At 44.6% G+C, this 25,770-nt stretch overlaps 2 pseudogenes; one reads left to right on the forward strand and one right to left on the reverse strand.

Annotated features, from left to right (window-relative positions):
• Positions 1 to 2,289: 2,289 nt before the first annotated feature.
• LOC144253782 (KH domain-containing RNA-binding protein QKI-like) lies at positions 2,290 to 4,046 on the reverse strand (annotated as a pseudogene).
• A 1,158-nt stretch (positions 4,047 to 5,204) lies between these two features.
• Positions 5,205 to 14,879, forward strand: LOC144253783 (chondroitin sulfate synthase 1 pseudogene; annotated as a pseudogene).
• The last annotated feature ends 10,891 nt before the right edge of the window (positions 14,880 to 25,770 follow it).

Genomic DNA, 25,770 nt, shown 5'->3' on the forward strand with positions numbered 1-25,770 from the left:
GTTCTCCTGCCTTTGCTGGTTCTGAGCATGCATGAATTTACCCTTCCTTTCCTAGGTCAAGATTACACAGTTGGAAAGTTGTTCCCATAACATGAATTGTTTCCAGGGGCCCTCTCCTGGTTTAAAATGTGGGCTCAATGCAGCAAAAGTGATGAAACAGTTTAGGAAGTGGCAATTTGAGTGTGGAAAAAAATGGGAGGGAGAGCAGAGGTCAAAATTAAAATATTCTCCATTGGTTTCTTAAATTTTTTTTGTTGTACTTTATGCAGTGAATCAGAAGAAATTAGAGCACTCAAGTGTCCCCAGTTGCATGTGACCATGGCTATGCAAGGGGAGGTACAATTTGGTTAAAATCAGTGCATGGAGCTCTCTGAAGATACAGCTAAAGAGGGTAGGGCTGGAGGAGCCAGGGTCCTTGCTCCACTCTGTGTCATCACAGGTGCTGCTCCTCAGGGTCCCAGGTGTGTGCTACTCAGCCTTTACACCCAAATGTCCTAGAGAACCCTTCCCATTGCCTCCTGTTTACTCTCTATGGGAGCAGCTTCAGAAGAATTTCCTCCTGAGGACATTCATAGACACTCTTCCCACAGACAACACTCTCAGCTGAGGGCAGCATACCAGCCTCAGTGCTCCCTGCCCAGACCCCAGGAGAGATTAGGGCCCAAATTCATCTTGCATTTCCTGAGAACAATTGTGGTCCTGGCCACTCTCTGTGGCCAGCAACTCATCCAAAGTGACCTTTTTACCTGATTCTGTGTTATAGACCCTGTAAAACACCTGGGAGAGAAGTAATTTCGGCCCTGGAACACAGGAGAGTAATTTCGGTCCTGGAACACTATAGTGCACAGCACCTGGAATTAGCAAGACTTGGAGCAGGAGTTGTTTTTATGGTTCCAAAGACATAACAGTCTATTATGTATAGAATTTACAGTTTTGTGTGTTTGTTAATAATTTTAATATTAGTCCTTCTTGATAAATTTTTATATAAAATTATATTTCCTTGATAAGAGTTGCTTTTTCAACTCATTCTATAAAATAAGACACACTGAAAAGAGGTAGATATGCCTGAGGTAGATCTCAATGAATTACAAAGTAGTTACCCTGGTGACCCCCATCACCATCAGTACTCTCCTCCCATACCCCTCAGTTTGCTTTTTAGGTTGTTTTTCAGGTTGGTATTATAACATTCACTAAATTAACAATGTGGGTGAGTAGGTGAAATAAAATGAATAATTATATTGCAAGCTAAGTGAAATCCCAACTAAATTTCGTAAGTGTTTAATTAATTGATCCATTCATTAGCTAACTGAATCTCAAGACACCCAATATAAGAAAGGGCTGGGAAACAATTGGCAATTTTCATTTATAAATATTGTGGTTTTACATTTTTGTATCCTTTTCTCAAGAAGAATTTTTTTTGTAATATATCACATACATATAAAACAAGTTGGAAACGTACATTATAAACTTGTACCAATGGTGATAAATACATTAAATGACATGTTTCTCATTGGAAATAGGTTGGGTTCTATATAGAGAGAGCATGAAAACTACCAAGATAATAATAAAGTCTAGACAAAATATAAATGTCTGCTCTATAGTAACATAGGCATTACTTCAATCTAACCATGCTAAAATTACATAATACTGTAAAAAATGTCTTAAAACTATATACTTTAATAAGAAGTAAATTCAATAAAGAATGATGATACAGGGATTGGGATTATAGCTAAGTGGTAGAGTACTTACCTCACATGTGTGAGGCCATGGGTTTTATCGTAAGCACTACATATAATAAATAATATAAAGGCATTGTGTCCATCTGCAACTAAAAATGTTACTTTTTTAAAATGATGGGCTGGGGATATAGCTCAATGATAGAGCACTCACCTAGCCTATGTAAAGCACTGGGTAAGATTCTTAGCACCACATATAAATAAATAAAATAAAGGTTCATTGATAACTAAAAAATATGTAAGAGAAAAAGTACTGAGATCCAATGCATTCAGATTTCAAAATTCATGCTTCTTTTTCATTGATCCAATATTTTGTCAACTAAGTTTTCAAAAATTGTTCAGAGCCAACATTACTCATAAATGTTACTCATCTATTATTTCATAAATTTACTTTCCCAATAATAAAACATACAAAATATTTGATAAACATACAAAATATTCAGATTAAATATATTTGACATGAAGATGAAAGAAATCATAGTGTCATTTTTCGCTGTCAATGTTACCTGCTGCAATGACCACAGGCAAGGAAAGGCAATAACCATTTAAGTGATCAGCAGGCAGGCATGGTCAGGTCATTACTGGGCAAAGAGTTCAGAGATAAGAAGTTCATAGGTGAGTTGCCAGTGTCAGCTCCACCTTCAGTCACAATCCTTTGGAAAAGACGGACACACACATTGTGCCTTCGAACTTTAGTAGGACACTGCACCTCATACACCATTGGGTTCAAAGGGCACTCAAGAGCTGAAGTGGCTGGTGCCAACGTGTCAGGTATTTGTAGGGTGTGTAGATCAACCCAGCCTCTGGCCCTGGAGGGGCTATCACAGCATCAATGTGAGGAGTTCCTTTGGGCATGACAGAGGTCTGTATTTGTCTGATCAAAGGTATTATGGTAGGGTCAGCTGGAGACGAGTACTCAGGGTCACTGGTGAGAGAAAAGGTGCAGCCCCAGGTGTGATCCTAGGAGCAGCCTGGGCTGTTGCAACAAGAGAAAAGGCAAGGGTAGATGATTTAGTGTTGGCACCTCTGCAGGTGTCATTCAGAATCAGAAGTTTCATCAACTGCATCTTCTTAAGTTTGCCCAACACAGTGACACATCATGGATGTACCTTGTTCTCAAAATTTTATTAAAGATGGATAAAATAAAGGTTCTATAATTTTAACTCAGTTTTAACATTTTTCCCATTCTGCTGCAGGTACCAGTATTTGCTTCAATTCTTCAATGGCCCTCTATAGTTTACTTTGCTCTATTCTGAACAACTTCCACAGTGATTAGTACATCTGAATCTTCATGTATATGCTTCCAATTCAGTTTGCTCTATCTTGCTCCTCCTTCTCTTTATCTTTGAGACTTTGCCTATGGCCATTGTTTTACCTCCAGCTTCTGCCTGTAGCTCTTTGGCTGTGAATCCTCTGGGCCAAAGATCCTACCAAGAAAATTAAAATCTAGATATTTTGGATTTTTTTACACGAATAGAGCACAGATTTTCATTTCTCTGGTTGTAGATGATGCAGAGTCAGTCCATTCATTAAATCATACCTACAAAGGGTAGTAATGTCTTTCTCATTCAACCATCTTGCCCCCATACACCCTCCCCTCCACCTCCTCTCCTCTGCTCAATCCAAAATTTCCCATTATTCTCTTGACTTTCCCCCAGAATATTATGGACCTGATCCACTTATCAGAGAAAATATTTGGGCTTTGGCTTTTGGGGAATGACTTATTTTGTTCCATGATATTCCCAACTCTGTCCACGTATCTGTCAATGCTATATTTCATTCTTCTTTAAGGCTAAGGAATATTCCATTCTGCAAATGTACCACAGTTTGTTTATACATTCAAATGTTTAAGGGCATCTAGATTGTTTCCACAGTTTAGCTACTGTGAATTAAGCTGCTATGAACACTGATATCACTGCATCACTATGGTGTGATTTTAAGTCTTTGGTGTATACATCTAAGAGTGGGAATGCTGGGTCAAATGGTGATTCCATTGAAAATTTTCTAAGGAATCTCCAATCTGCTTTCCAAAGTGGTCACACCATTTTGGAGTCGCAAAAATCAGAATATCCTCTACAGACACATTTAGTTTCTCTCATAACTGAATAATAGGCCCCACATAATTAGGAAATTTTGCACTCCTTTTCTTTTTTGTACTGCCATTTAATGTGTGTACGTGACTTTATGTAGTCTGCTAATTCCTTTCTCTGGCAGCCGATGAAGGTGGTGGAAGATCCCTCAGAATTTGGACAGGATGCTCAAGAGCTTCTTGTCTTTCACCAACTGCATCAGGTTATCTGGGATTACCATTTCCCCTGACCATATTCCAGTCTCCACAGATCACATTACCCTATGCCTTGGCACCAATTGCAGAAAGGAGGTATGGGTGGGGGTAAACCTGGGAACTGTCTGCTGAGGACCTAGTGTACCTCTCTGCACGGGGTCCTGCTCTGGGCACAGAGCTGAGGCCCATGGAGGCTTCTATATGAGCTGCAGTGAATGTTGATGAATGTGTATGTATTCCAGTGTGAGGAGACCCTGTGACATATGCCACAGTGGTTCTGGTCCCCAGCTGTATGGACAAATGGACAATCTTAAATTTATCCTCTCTCTCTCTCTCTCTCTCTCTCTCTATATATATATATATATATATATATATATATATATATATTGAAAGCCACAGCCAAAGGGGCCCCAGCAAACTTCCAGCTGCCGGCTGATGATTGGCTCACAGCGGCCCCAGCAACATCTAGCTGATTGGCTCCTCCACGGAGATGCTCATTGGGCTGTTTCCCTGCCCTTTCAGACCACGGAGCTGCTCATTGGGGGATTTCTTTGGCTCCGCCCACACAACCCAGCCAATCGGCCTCAAGAGCAGGAGGATTGTGGGAGGTGGTGAGGTTTGTGTGGGTGAGAGGCTTGTGGAAGCCAGTGGTGGCAGTTGGGCTCTGAGGTTTTTTTTTTTTTTTTTTTTTTTTCCTGAGGAGCTGTTTTGCTTGGCGTTTGTAGTTCTAAAAATAAAGTTAGTTTCTTTTGACAAGTGGCTCCTGAATTGTGCCCAGCCAGACTGCGGCATATATATATATATATATATATATATATATATATATATATATATATAGAGAGAGAGAGAGAGAGAGAGAGAGAGAGGACTTGTGATAGGAGACAAAATCTGCTATTTAGGGAAAGGCCCCTAGGAGAATCCCAATGTAGATCATGGGAGTTTGGGAACTGTCATGTCACCTGCTCTAGAGAGTTACACATCTTTTGAAGAACAGCTCATGGTGCAAAGCCTGTTGCTGATAGGCACAAAACAACATCTGTCATCACTATAATATGAAGCCAGAACTGTGTGATTTGCCAGTGAGAAGGTCAACGAGACTTAGCATCATGGATAATTTGCATCTGGGAAGGAGCAAGAGCAGGTCTCCCTCCCAGTACCCTGCATGGGCACATGGTAAAGTCCCCATGTTTCCAACTTCCCAGTACCAGACACTGTCCCAGGAGTCCCATATGTTTGTCCTATGGGAGGAGGTGAGGCTTTGGGTAAAAAGTGAGTGCGACACTACTGCTACCTGAGGACTCTGGTTCAAAAATGTCTAATAATAATACCATGAAAGCAGATTATGCAAAGTCTCTTAACCACTTTATATTAAAGAGGCATGCATAATTATTTTAATAATGTTATATAACCCACTAGAGCAAAGAAGTATCATTCTTTTTTTTTTTTGAATTTTGAGAAAAATAATTTTATTTATTTTTTTATTGGTCGTTCATAACATTACATAGTTCTTAATACATCATATTACACGGTTGATTCACGTGGATTATGAACTCCCGCTTTTACCCCATATACAAATTGCTGTATCACATCCGTTTCCCTTCCATTGATTGACATATTGCCTTTCTAGTGTCTGATGTATTCTGCTGTCTGTCCTATTCTCTACTATCCCCCCTCCCCTCCCCCCCTTTTCTCTCTCTACCCCTTCTACTGTAAATCATTTCTTCCATTTGTATTATCTTGTCTTACCCCTCCTTTCCTCTTATATGACATTTTGTATAACCCTGAGGATCGCCTTCCATTTCCATGCAATTTCCCTTCTCACTCCCTTTCCCTCCCACCTCTCATCCCTGTTTAATGTAAATCTTCTTCTCAAGCTCTTCGTCCCTACCCTGTCCTTGTTTACTCCCCTTATGGAACCACCATTTGACCCAGCTATTCCCCTTCTCGGTCTATTCCCTAAAGCCCTAACAAGAGCATGCTACAGGGACACTGCTACATCGATGTTCATAGCAGCTCAATTCACGATAGCAAGACTGTGGAACCAGCCTAGATGCCCTTCAATAGATGAATGGATAAAAAAAATGTGGCATTTATATACTATGGAGTATTACTCTGCATTAAAAAATGACAAAATCATAGAATTTGGAGGGAAATGGATGGCATTAGAGCAGATTATGCTAAGTGAAGCTACTCAATCTTTAAAAAACAAATACCAAATGACTCCTTTGATATAAAGAAGTATCATTCTAACAAAGATTGGATGAACACTTATTTATGATATAATTCATATTCTTTTTCTCATGTCATTTCTTTGAAATAAGTTTTATATATTTATTTTACATGTCAATTTAGACAGTAAATTTTTCTCAGAAATGTTTGATCTGTTTTCTGTTTTCTCATTTACATTTTTTAAGGTAGATTTACTTAATGAAATAACCGAAGTATGAGTGGTAATTTTCTAACCACTGAGTTTTTAACAGAAATAATATTTACCCTTTGATATTTACAACCAGATATGTAAATGTGATTTGTGTTTATTAGAATAAATTTAACATTGAAGAAAATGGATGTTTGTTTCATAATTTAAGTAGTATAGTAACACAACACTTCTAAATCTATATAGTATAATTGTTTAAAATTTTTATTCTTTTTAGATATACATGACAGTAGAGTGGTTTTGGATATATATGGAATATAATTTACCATTCTTGTGGTTAGACATGATGCAGAGTTACACTGGTTGTGTATTCATATATAGAGACAGAAGTTATATAAAGAATCTAATTTAGGGGTATAAAAAAGCAGTCTTTCACTGTTCAATGTTACAAGCTTCTTCTATTTTCACATTTATGTTCACAGAAATTCAGTGTTTCTTTTAAGTGACCGTTTTCACCATCACAGTTTTACCATAAAGAAAATAAACTCTTGTTTGCAAAGTCTAAAGGTATTTTGGTGCCAGGTCATAATCAACATGATGAGGTGGTTCTTGAATTAATTCAATTGGTGTGTCTCAGGTGGCTTCCTTCCCTAGACATGTTTTCCCAAGCAGGTCATGAACACAATGCCCATGCTTTCATGAAGCGAGAGTATTCATGTGGTCATGACAACATATTTCCACTCACAGAGGTGACCTGCCTATAACCAGGTGGCAACAGCCTAATCCAACCCTGAGTTCTAACATGAGATTATTTCCTATGGGAAGCAGCCAGGTATCTCAGAGCAGATTGATGATACTAGACCTTACATCATGGCAGACTGACATTAGTTCTCAGTGAAACATGCATTTACCTTAGAGGGAGCTTGTTTTCCTTGCCTGCAGTGCTTCTGCCAAAACTGTTATCCATGGACTTAGTGAACACCTTAACCACCATTGTGGTATTCAACATGGGGCTTCTGAGCACAATGCTTATGTCAAGCCAATAAAGGGGAGCAATCAAGCCATATTCCTGCCATTACTACTCTTACATTTCCCCAATGTCCTAAAACACCAGGTCTGACAAAAAGGTTGACTGGCTTTTGAGGAGTCAAGATGAATCTTGGTGAGTGGTTACACCCATATCCAATACATGATGTTTGTGGAATAAGCAGTATTCCTGAAGCTAGAATGAGGGCCTGGCACTGGGAATGACTCCACACACTAGTGACTCACTAGCACAATGTTTGCTTCCCATTTCAGTAATTGAACCCTATTATTGAACTAGTGAAGAGGACTTAGTTCCAAACACAGGACACAAGAATGACTGCTGTAACCTGGGTTTAAGCCTCTATTTTGCTACTCATGACAAGGAATCATTAGACCAAGTTGTGGCTATGAGGTCATGATTGGTCCTGATAATCAGGGGAATTATTTTGCCATTGCTGACTCAAAATAAGGAGGCAATGCATGGAAAGAAGCATGTTCTCTAGTCCTTCCTTGGACTGCAGTTAAGGTCAGAATACCAAGACAATCCAACTCAGCAGGGCTACTGGTGCACCTATGTTGTATGGAGTGATGATTTGTGCCTACCACCTGGCACTACTAGCCAAAGATCAACACTAGCCAAAGCATTTTTTTTTTGGTGGTCATGGGAATTAGAATAGACAAGTGAGAAATTACCAATGATAATCACAGGAATTAGAATTCTATGGAAAATATTTATTTTAATGAGAATGTATTTGAATATGTTTTTCTTCCTCTGTCTGATTCTAGTGTCAACTAACATAGGTGTGTTAAAATTATGTAACTATGCAAGCCCGGTGTCACATGCCTGTAATCCCAGCTGCTTGGGAGACTGAAACAGGATCATGTTATGAAAGAAGCCTCAAGAAAAGCAAGGCACTAAACTATTCAGTGAGACCCTGTCTGTAAATAAAACACAAGATAGGCTTGGAGATGTGACTCAGTGGTCTAGTGACCCTGAGTTCAATCCCTGGTTCAAAAGGGAAAAAAAGTTAACATTTTATTTCAATATTTAATTTACAGGATATCATAGGTGGAGGACAAGGAACATACTTGAGGTCAAAAAGTGTATTGTATTCTCTTGCTTGGAAAAGATGCACATTTTGGGGGTGGCAGTTTGATGGGTCATCTTATTTCATGAAGCCTGGATATCATAATTATGTATAGGTGGAGACTGAGTGATCATGGAAGTGGCAATGAGTTTCTGCTTGACACGTGGAATATGGTGCCATGTTTAGTTAAAAATGTGGTAGCTTCAGTGTATTTCTCAAAATTGATCACATGTATATTTCTGGTAGTAGGAGGAATGATTTCTGTTGTACAAGCCATGGAAGCTAGAAGTGAATCCCTTCAATCGTGTGACTCATGCCTGCATATGGGTGTCTGTTAGGCCACTACATAGAGAGGAGTGGTCCGGTTGTTCACATGTCCTTGGATTCACCTCCAGCCTGGTTCTGACGCTTCAACTCTTTCATAACCCAGAATAACTAGGACATCTGGCTCAATTTACAAAATGCAAGGAATGAGGGGTACTAGATGGGGCATCAGGATATTTACCATGGAATTTGGCAGCCTAGAGCAGCTTTCTGAATATAGAATGGCTTTCCTGGTTCATGACTAGTCAGGTAGGTTGTTGCTGTGATCAAAATCTGACAAGAAAAAATGAGAGGAGGAATTTTCTTTCTTGACTCAGGCTCTGAGATTTGTCAGGTCATATATGGCCATTTCAATTGCTGTTTCTAAACTGAGGCAGAACATCATGGCCGAATGACATAGACAAGAAAAACATCTTGAATCATGACAATCACGAAGCAGAGAGACCTCTGTCTCCCAGGGAAACCAGGAACAAAATAGAAACCCCAAAGTCTCATCCCAAAACAACCTCATTCAGCCACAGTCTACCCACATATAGTTAACACCTATATCATTGGATGTAACCTTGGTTAGTTTACACTGCACAACCTTTTCATTTTTTCCTCTCAAGATTCTTGCATTGTGTCCCCCATGGTATTTGTGGCACACCCTATATCCAAACCATAAGAGTCCCTGAGGTGCCTTTGCTGGACAAGTTTCTTCATTGGTTTCTTTCCTCAAATGCACGGTACAGCCGGGCTCCCTGAGACCACTCTCGTTCATCTCTAGATTTTTGGGGTAAGTGTGTGTTTGGTCAACATGGAAGTTATGAATCCTCTGGGCATACTACTAATAGGAAGCCCCTCAAATCAGCTGTGGGGACAAAAGAAGAGACTGAGGAGTTGGAGGTTCAGCATTCAACTTGCTTCAAGCTGCTTGGGGCAAAATATCACCTTGACTTCCCTGACCGATGGTTAGAATCACTTTCCAGGTGTTGACCCCTTTGCCACTTTTCCAATTCTTCTGCGCTGTTTTTGTTGTTGTTGTTTGTTTGTTTATTTGTTTGTTTGCTTTTCATCTGGGTCTACTTCAGATGGGCTGCTGCCCTTTCTTGTTCCTGTTCAAGGGTGAGGCAACTCTCTGCTGAGAGACCACTGATGACAAGTGACTCAGCATAAGGTCACCATGGACTCTCACATTCCTCATAGTCCTCTCAGTATCTCCTACATGGACTTTGGTTTCATCTTTGGCACTTCATTTCATATTTCTGTTCTTGTTGACATGCTTTTATGCATTTCACATGTTATACATTTTTTACTTAATCAACTGCCCACTCTTGTGGATTGACCACCAATTTTAGTCTCAAACATTGTGTTTGACACATCTCATTCTGCAGTGTACCATAAGTGGCCACGTTTATTCTTATTTTTTAATCTTCCATGCTTTATGTGACATGTTAAAAAGCACCACAATCCAGTCCTGATAGACAAAACAAATTTAGGTCCCTTATTTTCTGTGAAGTTCATCAGTGTCACAGTTTCCATGGCTGAACTTTAAAAATGAGTTGTCAAGTATTCCTCAAGCAGAGAGGATCCTGCCTCTGAACTAAGGTGAATTCCAGGTTCAGGGCTATGAACTGAGGCAGGTGAAAGTCAGTGTCAATCTGAGATTCTCCTCAGGGAGCCTGTCCATGCAGGGAGAAGTGACCAAGTGCCCCCTTCCCTCATGCAAGACCACATAGGAAATTCTTCCTGAGGAAAGGTATGTATGGCTGGAGGTGGGAGGAAATGCCAGAGAAGACTGTGCAGGCATCTTTGGAAGACCCTAGGATAGAGAAGCCTTCCCAGCGTTGACTTCTGGACAGTGGTAAATAGTTCCCTGAGATTAGCAGGAGGCACATGCAGTCATGCTGGGAGAAGGAAATAGACCCGAGGAGCCCCATCTTCTCACACTGTGCTCCCTCCTACAGCATCTGAGCTTAGTGTGTTCTCCCTTATGAAATTCAACCAGCTGGTCTGCCATGCTTACACATACAATCAGCCTCCTTCAGTGCATTTCCCAGGTGAGGTCCTCTTCGTGCCTTGGCTATTTCAAGTGTCCTGGGGGTGACCCTGTGTTACTCAGACCCTCAGAATATCACTGTAATGTCACTGCAACCCCAGACACAGTTTAAATTCTCCTGATGTGCATTCAGGGACTATAGTTGGACTCCTCCTTTTCACCCCCAGTTCAGGAGTGATCCTGAACTCTGTGCAACCCCAGCTTCTCTTCTGGATTCCTCTGAATGCCCCTCCACTGACACTTGCTGGTTGAGGATTCACAGAGTAGCAGCCCCGCTCCTGAGGACCCCAAATCTTCTGTCACTGGAGAGCCTATTTTCAGTATGTCCAGCCACACTCTGTGCCAGTTGTGCCAAAATGTACCCTGTCCTGTGTCTCAGATTGATGGCATTGACAGTGCAGAGGAAGTCATGGCAAGTCAAGTTCACGTACCAAATGCTTTGTTTCTGTTAGAAGAGAATCCATCAAACCCAAGCCTATCTCCCCACATACAATAGTGTAGAGAAATTGTGTGAAACTTTGTGTGGATGTATTGAGAAACCAAGAATCATGTGTTCCATTTAATGTCATCACAGATAATGATACACTTCTGTCAATGTGCTGTTTTCTACATGTGTTTTATCCTTTTTGTTAGATTCCTCACTGCTCCACTAGCAGCTTCTATTGTGATTGGTTTATTTTTCCCATCATACCACTTTTGTTACCTTTCATATCCTTTTATCTCTATTTGAAATTTAATTTTACAGTGGTTTCTATATGCTTTACATCATTATCAACATAGTTTGCAATGATGCTACCTGAGTTCTATTACCATGTTCCCTCTCCTCCTACCCTCATCTATTCCTTCTTGTTTATGATGCTGTGGTCACAAGTATGATGTGCATACTGGCATTCTTGTGTTCATTTCCATTAGTGATTCAAACTGTGAAATTAATTTCTCCTGTCTTTAATTCACATGGTAATATGTTAGAAACTAAAGTACAAAACTATATCATTGTTAGTATTTATGATCAGCTATGTAAGTACCTTTAGCAGAGATATTAATTCTTCAGGTTCTCAAGTTCCCATCTCTTACCCTTTTTATGTCTTAGGACTCCCCTCAGTATTGCATGCTGGGCAGGACTACCAGAACCACAAATGTGCTCTGTAACTGTCCCATTGGTGGTTGTCAGCTCTTTTTCACTGTGACCATTATACCTAACAGGAACAAGTTAGAAGGGAGCATGAATTTTTGGCCCCTGGCTTCATGGGTCTCCATGAGCTTCTGACTCTATCACAGAAAAAGCATGGCAGAGTATGTAGAAGAATAAAACTAGACCCTTATTTCTCACAATGCACAAAAATTAACTCAAAATATATCAAAGGGCAATGGTGAGCCAGGTCTGAGGATGTGTAGCAGCAGCATCAGTCTAGGCCACAAGGAGAACAGGGGCGGAGCCTGCTGGGGCACCATCAGGGCAGGACAAAGTCTCTGAGCAGATGCCATTGCTATTGCCTTTGCACTGCTCATTCACTTCTGTGCCAAAGCAAGAATAGTCATGGTGGCCTTGCTCGGGATATGCAGATTGCATGTGCAGGACATGTTCCCCTCTTAAAGGAGCAGATCACTGTGGTGTAGACAGGTGTGTATAATGAAGCTTCAGCACCAGGCCTGCTGTCAGTTCCGGGGCTGTTATGGGCATAGCTGGCCTTAGGCACCCACTGAGCATCTGGGACCAGGCCTCCTGGCACAAGGGAAAGCTGTTGTCTGCCACTGAGAGCTGTGGTGGGCGGGCTCCTAAACAGAGGTGGTGGAAGCAGCCCCGCAGTCAGAATGGCATGGGCATGACTCCAGGCAAGTTGGCAAGCCTAGCTCTGCTTATTGCCTCAGATCTGACTCCTGCTGGGCTTTGTGCTGGCCTCACAGGTTTGTCATGCCCCATGCTTCAGGGATGAAACCAGTGTTTCTGTGGCGCTGCACCAGACTGGATGACTGTGGGCACAGCAAAAGGATCCCAGGCCTGCAGGGCACAAGAAGATGTCTGGGGCTCAGCTGTGGCCACTAGGCTTGGACCAGTTGGTGGCCTCACATGACAGGAAACTTCTCTGTGTCGTAGTCATGACCACCCAGAAATACTTCAGACTCCTTCTGTGGCCGTCTTCAGAACAGGATCCAAAACAATTCATGGAATAGTGGTGTTTTTCTCTAGTGAGTGTTCAGACACATCTGTACCAATTCCAGTAGTGCCACTATGAGGCATGGATGGTACTTACTCATCCCACAAGACATTTATGATGCTCAAGTATATGCATGAGCACTGCTTGGACTGTGATCTAGAAGCAGATGATGATCTTTACATCAAAGGAGATCATCTGAAGAGATTCCTGAGGAGCTTGAATATCAGTGAGCCCTGTTTCTCAGGAAGATAGGACTCAGCTCTACAGAAGTGTCATGGGTCTTTTGAGATGCATCAGCTTTTTTTTTTAATGAGAAAAAAAACAAAAGGGGTACATCTGAGATCTCCAGAACAGTAAGATTCACCAAGCTATCACATACTACCTGAACAAAAACCCAAGCTACAAGTACAAACTGCACGGCTACATTCTCAGTTGCCAAATTGCAGAGCAGCATCATCACACAATACAGCTCCACTGAGAAATCAGCCTAATGAACAAATACAGAGACACAGAGATGCATAAAGAAGAACAACATCTGGGAATCCTGCTTCCTTCATGAGGTTTCAGGTCTGCCCTCAAGAGGAAATTCTGCAATGGGAATTTCTGAATGGGAAGAATTTGCACTTGGCTGTGGACCATTAGCCAACCTGCATCCCTCCCTTCCAAGGAGAATGGACTCAGCCTAGATGGAAGCCTTGGACGACATCTTCATGTAGGTAGTGGAAATGATCAAGGCCACCATCAAGACCCGGGAATGCATCATGGACTTAAAGGAGATACATTGTGGCTATCATCCTGTGGTGAATCCCATGTATGGGGCAGAGTACATTCTGAACCTTCTGCTTCTATGCAGGAAGTATAAAGGCAAGAAGATGACAGTTCCTATGAGTAGGCATGCATACTTACAGCAGATTTTCAGCAAGATCCAGTTTGTGGAGCATGAAGAACTGGAGACTCAGGAGCTGGCCAGCAGAATCAACCAGAAGTCTGGATACCTATACTTCCTCTCCAATTCCCTGAAGAAGCTTGTTCCTTTCCAGTTCCCTGGATCCATGAACAAAAGCAAAGAGCCCAAAGATGAAAATGTCATATACCGATGCCATTGTCTGGACGTTCTGACATGTTTGTGAGGTTTCTGGGAAACTTGGGGAAGACATGTCCCACCCCAAATCATCATGCCAAATTGGTTGTACCAGTTTTTAATTCTAACTCCAAGCCTGATAAGGCCAAACTAGTGGAACTGATGAGATCATAGCAGTAAGTATCCTAAAGGTGTTATGAAGATTTTGCCTGTATCTGTTGAATTTTAAATTGTTCTGGCCCTCAGAGTGGGCTCTTGCCATTTCATAACAAATATTTTCCCTTCTTCTGTGAAGTTGACCTGGTGTTTACCATGGAATTCGTGCAACAGTGTGGAGCCAATGGAGTTTGGGGCCAATGAACACATTCCCCACTCATCTTTAGACAGTGTGATTAAAAGATTATTCATGGCGGGAAAGTTACCAGGGACAACCATTTTTCCTTTTACTCAAAAACTGGCTTCTGGAGAAACCATGGGTTTGGCATGACTTGTACTTATAAGGGACATCTTGTCCAAGTGGGTGGCAATTTCCATCCATACTAGGGCTGAAGGATGTGGACATCTTCAACAGTGTTCTCAAGCAGGTTAGAAGATGTTCAGAAGCCAGAAAGCAGGCGTAGTGCATGTCCAATGCCCTCCTGTCTGCCATGACCCCAATCTGGATCCCAAACAAAACAAAATGTGCTTGGGGTCCAAAGCATCATCACATGGTCCCATGTAGTAGTTAGCTGAAATGTGACTGGAGAAAAGATGGAAATTGTTAGAATGATGAAAAAGCCAGCCTAATGTCTAGCTCTGCTGAACAAAACATTCTTTAGTTATCTATTTAAAAAAAAATTGTAAGATCAGCTTTTGAAGTCCATGCAGGGATATAATTTCTAAGTGAGTTTTTACATAGGACTCATTTAACATTGAGCTTTGTGAACAAAATTGTGGTTAGTGTTTGCCTTTGAATGCATCTTCCTTTGAACATTATGTTTCAGACCACCTTAATTCTGATTTGAAATGTCTTTGATTTTTTTTTATTTCTTTCTGGGCCTTTTCTCTACAGTCCTATGGCAAAAAAGAGAAAAAAACATAAACATTCTCATGAAGTATTATTGTAACAAAAAGAAACAAAACACTGTAACATTCTGTTTTGTTAACAATGCACAGTTTCTAACTTTTTTTAACAAGTTTTTTAAAAGCCATCTCAAGTTCTTGAGCTGGAAGTTGAGCAGTGAGTGCAGGCAGAAAGGTCACTGATTTGCAGTCTGGTCGTATGGCAGTGTTGAGATGGTGAAACCTTCAAGATCTGGGGCTTGTGGAAGGTCTCCAGTCATAGATGGTGTGCCCTTCAAGGGGATTATGGAGTCCCTGTTCCCCTCTCTTTTCCTCTTTTCCTTACCACCATGAGGTGGGCAGATCCTCTCTACCATGTGCTGCCCAACGTGGTCGACTTCCTTACTTCAGGACCAAAGTGATGGAATCAACTGATCATGGACCAAAATGTCCACACCTGACGGGTGGAAGAGATCTTTCATCCATGCAAGTTGATTATTTTTGGTGTTTGTTAGAATGATAGAAAGCTAACACTGCAGGAATGCAGAACGAGTAGCATATACATATATCCCTCCTCCTGTAACCACCCCTGCAGCCTCCCACCTGATGTCCAGCTTTCCCCATGAAGAAGAGCTTCAACACTTTCTGGCTCTCAGCTTCACATCACTAGTCTCTGCTGCCCCATATTGGACTGTCCATGTCAGGTTGCACTCTAAGCACTTGGATGGAGACATTGAAGTTAAGGAATTAAAATTCCCCCCCCCCCAAAAAAAAGAAAACAGCATCCAGTTTCAGTGTGGCTTCATCCCAGGTGTTTTAAAATGTCTGGCCCTCCCAGGTCTTGGCTGGTACTGGTCAAGTCCCAGGACACAGACTTTATACAAAGTTGCTGGGTGTCTTAGGCAAGAAAAACTCCCTCTCCCTTCCTACATGAAGTCATCAATAGAAGGAACTAGAATATCCATGTCAGGTCAGTGAGTGTGTGTTACCATATTCTACTAGGGGAGAAGAGTCTCCCAATTCCTAGGGAGAGCTGGGGTAGGGGACACTCTCCTCCCCAAATATTACCAGCAGAGGCACGGTTCTTAAGATCTTGGAGGCCTCTCTAATGGTGCTTGAATACACAGAGCTAGCCCCAAACTGAGAATTCAGAGGGTCAGAACCATTCTTATGTTCCCAGAACAATACTGTCATCCTCTGCCTCAGAATCCCCAATTCCTCACTCTACAGTGGGACAATGACATGACATGAGAAGAACCATTGGGGATGGCATGGAGCAGGAAGCTGAGGACACCTGGGCCTGGGAAGGATGAGTACCCTGTACTCACAGGGAGTCTCTGAGGCCTGTGAGTAAAGGAAGCAGCAGGAAGCTAGGGCAAGTCCTTCTGACAGAGGAGAAACTACAAGGGCATACCTACATGTTTCATCCAAGAGAGAAAATCCAGGCCCCATGAACACTGAAACAAGGGCCAGCTAGACCAAAACTCCTCTGTCACTGCCAGAATTCAGCTCTCAGTGTATGTCAGTCTGGAGCAGGGAGTGCGAGGGCCTCTAGAGCTGCAGCTGCAACAGCTGGGGAGGTCCCCTGCCCAGTCCCCTGAGGATTTCCAGGATCCAGCCAAACCCAAATTTCTGAATTTCTGAGTGTGGCCACCATGTGAGGATATGGTCTGTGGTGAGACATCTGCTGCAGGTGCAGGAGCTGGTGGGGGGAGGGGATCTGAGGCTGGGCATTGGTATAGCTGGGATGCTATGTGTAGGCACAGTCTCTTTTTTTCTCCCTGAGACCTGGGACAGTCCCTAGGGGGAACCTCAGCTTCTGGGACCTGAGTAGTGGGAGAGTCATGCCCATATGGAGGTGCTCTGGAAGGAGCCACTACAGCCCAGACTCCTAAGATGGAACCTGCCACCAGTCCCCAGAATGTGTGGAGTCCAAGGCCAGAGGCAGGAGTGAGACATGCACCACAACAGGAGAGAAGCAGAACTGTCTCAGGGAACTCCCAGGGGCTCCCCTTGAACCCAGAATGATATCTTTTATGCCATCTTTTTCATCTACAAGGTCATTGACATGTGGGGTTTATTAGCCTTCAGCATCAGGCCTGGCCCTCAGAAAAGGAAGAAAGAACACTGTGGAATGGAAAGATCCAGCCTAGAGATAAGAACAGCTGATCTTATGAGTTGAGGGAAATCATTCAGTCATGATCACCATCCTTGACCTTATCTCATTCTTCCTTCTCATCATGATCATCATTGAGTCATTTGACAGTTATTTGAGATAGAGTGATAAAAATTCATCATCTATATTGGGACTTTTCTGGGAGTGGAGAAGACACTAGTAATAATTATGTGAGTACAACAGGCACAAATTAGGAGGGTCTGAGGAAACCCAGGATCTAGGCCTAGAGCCCTTCTTCATAGAGCTGCTCTGGTCTAGAGTGGTTCTGTGGAACTATTGCCCTAACAGATTAGGTTTCAGATTCTTATTAACTAGGCAGGTATTCAGGAAAAATCATCCAATCTCATGTGTCTGAGGATCCAGGTTGATTTGGAACTGTTCCTCATGCATATCTCATTGAGGAGCCTCAAGGGGGAGCATTGATTCAAGGCCAAGACATGTGGCTTCTTCAGAGCCATGGAAACCCATCCTGAATGGGGGATGAAGTCTGGGGTTTCTGTGAGATCTCAAGGATTCAGACAGCAGCAGGGAAATGCTCTGGAAATGAGGTGTGAGACAGGAAAACTGTCCCAGGAATGACAGAGACCCTGGTGAAGAAGCTGATGTGTCAGGAAGAAAGGGCAAAGTCCACTAACATTATGCTGTGTCATTAAATGTCAGTGGGCACTACAGTGGACAGTGCCTATGTCATCCATACTTCTAGAAGTTCAAATTTCTAGTTGGCTTGAAAACTTTGTTTTGGACCTCTGTGTTGGGAAGTACATGCTGGGGGCCATGAGTACTGTGGGATGAAGGATATGGGTGTCTCCTGTCCAGACCTGGAGGAGGATATTCTCCTGGTGCCTTTGCAGATCTCACAGGGGGGTTGGAGCAGATGAGAGTGTCACCCAGCTCAATTCAGCAGGAGCTGCTGGCTCTGCTTCTCCCTTCCCCAGGGACCCCAAACAGCCATTTGCTTCCCATCTCCCAGGCCAGAGCAGCCACTTCATTGTCCCTCTTCTACAGCCCCAGAGTCTGCTCCCTAGGGCTTCCCAACAACCACTCATGCCATTCTGGGCTATGACTTTTGCTGTAGAGGAAGCCAGTCTCCCTCCCTCTTCTGACTCTGTGAACTTTGTCTCAGCCCATGGCCATCAGCTACTGGATGCTGACATTCTTCCTTGTACATTGAGGGGCTTGCCCAGCATAGACCTGCCCTGTGTGGTGGGGCTGTTACTCCCTAGGGAAAATATAGGTCTGAGTTGGGCACAGAGATGGGAGCAGATGGGTGGGATTAGGTCTGGATCTGCTGCCTTTGGGCTATGTGGAACCTGGGTGGACTGTGTATGTCTCTGAGTTCATCTGTGAAATGGCAATCATAGCCCCCACATCTCAGAGTCACTGGAGGGTCACTCAGGGCTTGTTAAATGAATGTGTGAGTGAACTAATGATTAAATGACAATGAGTCACAGGGATGAGGATATGTGGAAAGAGCCTGGGGATAGGTCACCCCACAATTCACTGTGACCCTGACTGGATCATTCACTTATTGTTGGAGCCTCCATCCTCTCATCTCAGAAATAGGCACACAAATATCTTGTTTGCTTTGCTTTGTGGATCCATTGAGCCGGGGTAGACAGAAGAATCCAGGTTCTCCAACTCCACAGAACCACAAATATTCATATGCTCAGAATCTTCTCTTGGCCTTGTATAGGCACAGCCTGCCTAGGACGGAGAGTGACCCAACATACATGTGGTCTTTAACACCTATGCCACCTAAGCTGGCTTGGCCCTTACAGTCAGGCATGGGGGAAGACGTAGTCATCTTGGGTTGCCCTTGGGCTAATGGACCTAGGTGCTCACCATCTGTGTAGCTGTGGGACTCAGACCTGTCTTCACTCTGGAACCTCTGTCTCCTCATTCACAAGGTGTGGGAGTACAGACATCTGCCTCCAAGGTGGTCTGAATCACAAAATATAAAACATGTCAGATACCAGCTCAGCATTTCCTTGAAAGCAACCCTCAGCCAAGGTCACTATGTTGACAGTTGTGGCAGGTGGGATCATATCTGCAGCAGAACTGGGAGCAACATTACAGTGAAACAGCAAACATGGAGGGCTCAGTAAGGTCCAGTCCAGAACCCAGCTGAACCTCTGAGGGACAGGGTGCTAGAGACACAGCCCTTGTCACAGGGTGCCTGCCTCCAGTAGGGACTCAGAATGAATGGTAACCCAATCCTGGGGCAGGGCTGCCACCAGGAAAGCCAAATTACAGCTTCCAGCAGACTTCAAGCCCCAGCAAGGCTAAGGATTGAACAGGCAAAGAAGCAAAAGGCCCAGAGTACACAGGGAGCCAGTTCCCAATAGTCCTGACAGGGCAGCACCAGCATAGAGGACCAGAGAGGCCCAGCAGGGTGAGGAATTTCAAAATGGTGAGAGTGACATGGAGTGTTCAGGGCCAAGAACAACAGAGGAGGACAGTGAGAGAATCCTTGAATCAAGCCACCTGAAGGCCATCAGTGCCATGGGAAGTGTACAGAGAGGACATGATTCTGGGCTTAACTTGGAAAGGGAGGCCATGGAGTCCAGGAGTCCTTAGAGACACACTGATAATGGTAGGAGCAGGAAAGTGACAGCCCAGTGATCTACTTCTGACAAATCACTCAGAGTCTCTGGGCCATGGTGTCTTCATTGTATACTGAAGATCCTCATAAGATCTTCCTCCAAGAGCATCTTGGTGACAGAGAAGCAGACCAGGGGGTCATGGGAAGAAAATGTCTCAGGGATATGACTGAAATCATAGTCCCTTCCCTGTGATCCTAGACAAAGTAGGGACTGTGGAAGACCAGACATGTGGGCAGGGTTGAGTCTGGGGTGGTCCCAGAAATACCCAGATTGGGGTTGGACAGACATAGAAAGGGAGAGAAATTGGGGAGATGTCTTCCCAGATCTCCATGGAATTAGGATCAAAGCTGAGCTTGAGACTGAATGAGGGGCCCTAAGAATATTACTTCCTAATCCTGGAACCTGTGAATATATTATGGTCTGTAACAAAAGGGACCTTACCCAGGGGATGATGTTAAGGGGCCTGAGATGGAGGATTATGCCAATTTATCTGGGTGTTCCAAGGTAAGGGAAAGAGAGAGGTGGGAGGTCAGAATAAGAGAAGGAATGTGGGATTGGAAGGAGATGAGAGAGAGAGAGAGAGAGAGAGAGAGAGAGAGAGAGAGAGAGAGAGAGAGATTGATTGATTAGGGGAATGGAGAGAAGAGAAGAGGGATGAGGGAGAGAGAAGAGAGGAGAAGGAGAGAGGGAAGAGGGGAAGAGATAAGTCAGAAAGAGAGATTTGTAGGTGCTGCAGAGCTGGCTTTGAAACTGGAGGAAGGGATAGGAGTCCAGGGATGTGGTATCCTCTAGGAGCTGGAAAACATAAGGCAATGGTTTCTTCCTGAGTCCCTCGAAGGAGCCTGGCCTCCCAACACCTTGGTTCTAATCCCCAGGGTGCATTTTGGACTTCTGACCTCCAGACCTGTGAGAAAATAAATGCATGTTGTTTTGAGCCACTGTATTGCAGTGATCTATTTCAGCAGCCACAGAAAACTCCCAGAGGAGCAGGGCACTGATTGTGGCCCCTCCACAGCCCCTGCCCATGGTGACAGAGGCATGATCCTAGGCCCTGAGCCCAACCCTACTAACTTCCATGGTAGAGTAAAGAGACTGGAGCTCAGGGACTGCATGAGCAGGTAGGGTGGGGCTGGGCCACACACTCACCATTCCTTCATGGTCAGAGAGTGGCTGGATCTCCAACCCTGCTAGTCACTGCCTCACAGAGAAAGTCCCAATACAGGACCTAGTTTTCCTGCTGATGTCCACAACTGAATGAAATACTCACAATAAATAATGACTTCCCTGTCACCAAAGGAAGATGGCAGGTGACCTTCTGTGCCACACACTTTAAAGGATCACTATGCTCTCAGGCCACAAATTGGTCACCTGTGTGTACATCATAACCCAAGTCCCCTTAGTGTGGAAGCCTCAGGTAAAACACGTCTCCACCTGTAATTGTGGTGCAAGATGCCCTGTCTCATTTCCCTCCAGCAAGGTCTTAGAAATTATGAGCACCTGTTTCCTTGGGCACATGGTTCCCTGGGAGTTAGGAGCTCATTGATTGCACATGTCTGAAGTTCTTGGCAGGCCTTTTGTCTGGCAGTTTCCTTCTTAGCTTCCTCCTATTTCTCTTTTGTACCCACACCTACCATTGGATAAGGAATTGAGGTGAGCTCTGAATTTAAGAATTTGGGAAGCCAATGGCATTGGTGTGCCCTGAACTCTGTGGACAGCCTAGTTCTCAGGAGTGATGTTCTCTGTGGACAGCCTAGTTCTCAGGAGGTGAATATGTGTGGGTAGAAGCTGAGTTGGGCAAAGAGGAGGAGGGTATTCCAAGAGTCCATCCCTGAATAGAGGAGCACAATTTATTGCCCTTTATTTTAATTCAAGTGATAAGCTATCTGTGAGGGTCAGGGATTGTGGATACAAGACTTCCAAAACTGTTCAGGCACTGGGCTCACCCTCCCTATGCTACCCAGTCCTGAGCACATCCCCCTCTTCCCTGCTGCTCCTGCCCTGGCTTGAAATTCTGGCTTTGTGGCCTGGATGCCTATGGCAGTCAGTACAGCACCAAGAGGGGTCCAGCTGGCAAAGCCAGGATGGTAGAGAGGCAGAATGAGCCTTCCTGCAGTCCTGGGCCTGTGGCCTAGAATTTCTCCTCAGGGGTTCTCAGTCTGTGCATCTGGAAGAAAGGTCAGTAGAAGGGGGAGAGAGAGAGAGAGAGAGATAGAGATAGAGATAGATAGATAGATAGATAGATAGATAGATAGATAGAGAGAGAGAGAGAGAGAGAATGTGTGTGTGTGTGTGTGCCCTCAGTGGAGGGAGTGTATGAGCAAGTAAAACCTACCCCAACCCTGTCATAGGGTTACTGAGGGCCCTAGGTACTTGGTTGTTCCTGGTCAGTGAAGTTCATGCTTCTAGATACCCAGCCTGGTGAGCCCTGACCTCTGACCCTCAAGCAGGACTGCTCAACCTTCAGTAGCCACCCATGGTATAGGCCCTAAGAACTCTACACCCTACCTCCTCTCCAGCCCCATGAGTACTCTCTCAGGGGCCAATCTCTGCACCTCTTAGTGTCCTTGCCCTGTAGCTAGGTGCACCCATACCTGATCAAGGTCACTAGCATCCTCCTTGTGACCAAATTCTAGATATTGCATTTGCTAACCACCATCTACTTATTCGTTCATTCATTCCTGGTCTGCAGACCCTACTCTGAACCAGACAAATGAAGGAAAGTGATCTTCCCCTAGGGTTAAGCTTTAAAGCACAGACAGTTACAGAGCCACCACTGGATGCCCAGCCAGCAGGGTGGGCCCACAGTCCCACACCCCTGTGTCTCTCTACACCATCTCCAGAGTGCATGGGCCTGGCTGGGTCCCACCACACCAGGTGTTTTGTGCTGCAGTTTCTTCTATTGTCACTGTATTTTAAATATTTTGCACATCAGAAACTATTCCTGTTCATCATGCTTTACTGGTATGTGTGGAATCCCTTCCAGAAAATGAAAGATAATTTACTTATTCAAACCTGCCTTGGCCTCTTATACTGGCCACAGCCATGTAGCAGGACTCTAGAGATGCAGCTCCCCTCTCGTGCACATAACCCAGCAGGTTCTCAGCTCTAAGGATGGCCATCTCTGCAGGGGTTGCTTCAGGGCCCCTTCTCTCCAACCCTCTTTACATAGCTTCCAGCCTCATTAGCTGAGTCTAATAGTCTTCCCTATCTCTGGGTCGAGTCCATGGCCTTGCTCTGCTGTGGTAAGATAGACTGAAATGATGGTGGCACTGACCTGCCTTGTTTGATGGCAGTCTGATGCTTTCTTCTGACTGTCTTGTTCTGATGGAGGCTGTCCATGGACCCTGATGACCCTCCTCAGGGTAGCCAGACCCAGGCAATGGGGCCAGAGGGCAGAGGTTATTGGAAGACCTTCCTAAGCAGCCTTGGAGAGATGCTGAGTGGACCCCAGGTCAGCCCAGTTGGACCTGGCAGGTAGTGAGTCCCATTCCGTACTCTGATACATGGACCTGGGCTGATCTGGGATGTAGGGGTATTAAGAACTGACTTAGCCTCATTCAGATAGCCTACCTCATGCCCAGGGGTGCTCTTTGGCCCTCCAGTCAATACCTCAACATTCTTAACTGGCCCTCATGAATCACAGTCCATGGATTTGAAGCTTCACAATTGGCAGATGTCAAACAAGGGTTTTATGGTCAAATTTGGGATCAGCTGTGTTAAATCATGCTGAAACCCTTTCTTTTCTTCTTTACTGCAGGGCATCTCAAGGTCTTGATTTTAGAGTAGGGAAGTTAATATTCTCTCTGATAAACATCCCTATGAGCCCAACTTCAGGGCCTGGTGGGCCCAGGTACCCATTTGGGGACCTGGTGACTGGGTTGCCTTAGAGAAGTGGTGAGATAGGTGGGCCATCCCACACAAACCTCCACCCATGGGTTTCCTGATGGGTGGAGGGACCATAGTTTTTACCATCAGTGCAAGGCACTGTGCAAATTTAACCTTTGGATTTATGACTCTATTTCTTTGCAGCAAATGTCATGGTAAATGTCAGGCTAAGTCTGAAGCTGGGCAAGGGGCCCATCAAGAAAGAGGGTGGGGATGAGGAGGCTGAAGGACCCAGGGACTTAAGCCAGGGTGAGACTTCAGGCCCCTCACCACCTCCCAGGAGCCCTCTCAGATTGCTCCTTGCTTGCCTAGGTCCCCAGCACTGTGTCCTCAATTTGTCCCAGCCATTGTGACCTTCTTAAGATGTTGCTTTTGTTTGCCCTCCTGCCAGCACCCAAATGGGGCGGGCTCTGGGACCTGCCAGAAGTCCCCCCTCCCCCACATCTGTGCAGTCATAGGATCAGCTTGTGCAGTACTGGCTGGCTGTGTGACCTTGGGTAGCACCGCCCTTCCCTGGTCACTGGAGGCCATATAATCCACAGCTGTTGACCAGAGATGGTGTTCCTGGCTCAGTGCCCTCATGAGTAGGAAATACTCCAAGTTCTGGAATTGTCAGGTGTGGGGCTCTGGGGGAGCTAGGTGGGGCTGCATGCAGAGCCAGGATGAAGATTGGCTTGGAGCATCCCATAGCAGCCCCAGGGCCTGGAGTAGACCCTGCACCCTGTAGATGCTCAGTAAAAATAGTGAGTAACATGGAAGGCAGAAAAAGTCTTAAGCTGGCTGAGAATCCATGTTCACCATGGTTACTTGGCCCCCTATCCCTCCCCCACCACATACAGCTCAGCCTGTCTTGTCACTGGGCTCTGCACTGGTGCTCAGATCTGGAAGGTCGTTCAGTGAATGCTGACCACCTCCCTGCCATATGTGGAACCTATGCAGCTGAACAGAGGGTCTCGGACTCCCTTGGCTACTTCCTCCTAACAGCTCCACATCACCCCTGTACACAGCTCACTCCACTGGGCATTCAGGATCCCCAAATTCAGTCTATGTGATATCATATCCTTTGTATTGGACATCCAACCCCACAATCCTGGCCTGCCCACTCTACCTATCCCCAAAGACAGGTTCATTTTACAAAGTCTGACCTTCTCCCTGTCCATTCCCTTTTATTCCTCATGGCAGGCCTGCCTTATTAGATCACCCCTCCACCTCCTGGCTCAAGACCACAGACACCCCTGCCTACCATCTTATTTCCAATAAGATGGTATTTTCCACCCTTCCTGCCTAAACCCTCTCAAGGCTGCCATTAGGTGAAGCTTTTTCTCCTTACTTTCAGGGCCTGGGCCAGAGGGTCTCATGTAAGAACCTTTTCTTCCACCTTTGCTGGGGGAAACTCCAGGTGCTATTTTCTGTCACCCCATCTCCATGTCTCCCAAACAGTCTAACCCTGGCATGAGGGTGCAGAGAGCCATCAAAATTGGGGTGGATATATCTGCAGCACCCCGTATAGGGAGAGCCCAAGAAACAACTGTCAGTGAGAAGCAGCATTCTCACCAAAAATGCCTGGGTTCCTCTATGCCCCCGAGTCAGCTCTGAGAGATGCCAAAGTCAGGGGCCCTTAGGGCTGGCTGTCTAGCATGGGCTAGTTGGTGTGCTTCAGGCTCTACCCCCAGCCTCCCTTCCGTACATGGATGGTATGAAGGTGGATTCACTGGTGAGGGAGTGCTGCCTATAGTGCCTGGACCCTGAGAAATTCTTCTGGATGCTCTGGCCGGCTCCTGGGACTCCTTCCCATGCACTCTAAAAAACCTCCTATACTTCATGCCCTGAGCTTGGGAACTCACTGAGGAAACTGAGACTGTTGATGGCACTTCAGGCCCCTTAATAGGAAATGAGGCCCCTATCTCCCTGAGCCTCCTTCCTACCTGTCCTGCTCCAAGGAAATCCAGGGTAGA

Source organism: Urocitellus parryii, chromosome 3, assembly GCF_045843805.1.
Source record: "Urocitellus parryii isolate mUroPar1 chromosome 3, mUroPar1.hap1, whole genome shotgun sequence".
NCBI classification, from domain to species: domain Eukaryota; kingdom Metazoa; phylum Chordata; class Mammalia; order Rodentia; family Sciuridae; genus Urocitellus; species Urocitellus parryii.